Raw genomic sequence first — 2,782 nt, forward strand, 5'->3', positions numbered from 1 at the left:
TTGGGACTGCAAAGTTACAGCCCCACTAGGGTAATGTGGTGATGTGTCTCTGGGGGTCCCACAGGTGAGGGCACATGTAGGCATCTGGTTCTTAGTTTCTTAGAGAAGTAGATATATTGCCCATATCTTCTTTCTCAAGATGGCCCTAAACTATGACAGCTTGGGCTCTGGACTCTGGGGGAGGCAATATGGGTTTCTTCCCTGAAGCAAAGCTATTGTGTGGGCTCCAGGCAGCTCTCATAGTGGAGATGCAAGCCTGCAGCCACCATGGAGCTCAATTAAATCTGGGTTTGCCAATATATGCCAGGATGGAGTCTTCTGGGCACTCCCGTCAACTCTCGCCTGCACTGGGGAATCCCCCTTGGCTAGGGAGCCAGGGTCATCCTTGCCAATATACTCTATTCCTCTTTCCTTCCTTTCTTTATTTTTAAAACTTTATTTGAAAGAGGGAGAGAGAGATGTCAATCTTCCATCTGTTGGTTCACACCCCAGATGTCAATAGTCAGGGCTGGGCCAGGCTGAAACTAGGAGCCAGAAACTCCACTGAGTCTCTCACATGAGTGGCAGAGACCTAGGAACTTGAGCCGTCACCTGCTGGCTCTCAGTGTGCATTATCAGGAGGCTGGAATCAGAAGCAGAGCCAGGACTTGAACTTGGGCACTCTAATATGGGATGCAGGCATCCCAAGCAGTGGCTTAGCCACTGTGCTGCAACACCCCCTCAGTTCCTCATTCTCTGTTGCTGTGGCAGGTGCTATGTTTCATAAAATTCCAGGCTCTCCCTAGCTGAGTTCCAGGGCTCTCTCTCAGACTCCCACTTCAAAATGCAGCTGTCCTCCTCCTTTGTCTTTCTTTGTGTACGAAAAAATGAGTGGAGAGCATCTCTAACTGGACGTCTTGACATTTTTATGCTTTTGTAAACTTTGTAGCTTAAAAAAATGTCACCTAATAGCTTAGAAGAAATGAAATTGATTTTTGTATGTTTTATATCATTGATTAAAATGATTTCATTCATTTTTGGTTTTTCTGTGGATTTTTTTTTTTTTGGTTTCTGCATACACAATCATGTCTATGTCAACAATGATGATTTTATTTATTTTCTCAAATCTTTTGTATTTTATTCACTTATTTCTGTGCTTTATTGCTCTGCCACTCTCATTACAATGTTATACAGACATGGTAGTACTGGAGATCCTTGTCTCAAAGCAGAGCTTTCTATATTTATCCATTAAGTGTATTTGAAATAACACTTATTAAAATCAGCTACAGATAACACAACTCACTTTTTAAAAGTATATGATTAAGTAGTTTTAGGTTGGACAATCATCACCACTATTTAACTTTAGAGCATTTTCATTACTCTAAATATAAATCCTTTATCTTTCAGTAGTCACTCCTTATTTTCCTCTCCTGCAACTACTAATCTTTCTGTTACCATGGATTTGCCTATTGTGGGCCATTTCTGTAAATGAAATAACATAATATGCAACCTGTAGAGTCTGGGCTTGTTTCATTTAGAATAAGGTTTTCAATGTTGCAGCATGGGTAAGTACGACATTCCTTTTAGGCCTGAGTAACATTGTGTGACTTTACCATATAATATTAGTTAGTAGACATTTGGACCAGTTCCACGTTTGGATATTATAAGGAATGCTATTGTGAGCAGACATGTGCAATTCCTTTGTGTGTGGGCATAGGACTGGAATTGCGGGGTCACATGCTAACTCTATTTTTAACATTTTGAGGAAATGACAAACTGTTTTCCAAAGCCACTGCACCATTCTTTAGATTCCTACTACCAAGTCATAAATTCTAGTTTTTTTTTTTTTTAGTTGTGTTTCAGGTTAATCAGTTTTGGAAAAATACATGAGGACAGCAGTGTCTACAGATTTAAATATGTGATTACTTCTTTGCCCATTCTCCTCTCTCTTTTCTTTCCCGAATAACCTCTTTCAGATATGGTTCAAGATAGAATTTATTGCCTCATATTTTGTCCACTGCTTTTTTTTTTTTTGGGACAGGCAGAGTGGACAGTGAGAGAGAGAGAGAGAGACAGAGAGAAAGGTCTTCCTTTGCCGTTGGTTCACCCTCCAATGGCCGCTGCGGCCGGCGCACCGCGCTGATCCGAAGGCAGGAGCCAGGTGCTTCTCCTGTCTCCCATGGGGTGCAGGGCCCAAGCACTTGGGCCATCCTCCACTGCACTCTCGGGCCATAGCAGAGAGCTGGCCTGGAAGAGGGGCAACCAGGACAGAATCCGGTGCCCCAACTGGGACTAGAACCCGGGGTGCCAGTGCCGCAGGCCGAGGATTACCCTATTGAGCCGCGGCGCCAGCGTCCACTGCTCTTTAAGCAAGATCTGATACCTCATGGTCAGGTCCAGTGCTCTCTTAATGTGAAACACCCTGTCATTATAAAGTTTCTCAGGAAGCCTTCTTTTGGCTTCTTTTACATCTCATCTTCATCCTCGTGTATTGTATCATCTCGCATTAATCCCAGTTTATTGATCCTGGAGCATTGTAATACCACTTTCCAATACCATCCAGCCACCAGCCTGAAGCTGCAACAGCAGGCCTCTCCGCCATCTTGACCTGAGAGCAAAGCGTTGCCTTCTCATAAATTCTAGTTTTTCTACACTTCTTATCCTCTGTCCTTTTTTTTTTTTTTTTTTTTTGACAGGCAGAGTGGACAGTGAGAGAGAGAGAGATAGAGAGAAAGGTCTTCCTTTGCCGTTGGTTCACCCTCCAATGGCCGCCGCGGTAGGCGCGCTGCGGCCGGCGCACTGC

General features: G+C 43.6%; 1 pseudogene; it reads right to left on the reverse strand.

Moving 5' to 3' along the window:
• Positions 1-1,901: 1,901 nt before the first annotated feature.
• LOC133772273 (cytochrome b-c1 complex subunit 7-like) lies at positions 1,902-2,581 on the reverse strand (annotated as a pseudogene).
• Between the last annotated feature and the right edge of the window lie 201 nt (positions 2,582-2,782).

Source organism: Lepus europaeus, chromosome 13 (genome assembly GCF_033115175.1).
Source record: "Lepus europaeus isolate LE1 chromosome 13, mLepTim1.pri, whole genome shotgun sequence".
NCBI lineage: Eukaryota > Metazoa > Chordata > Mammalia > Lagomorpha > Leporidae > Lepus > Lepus europaeus.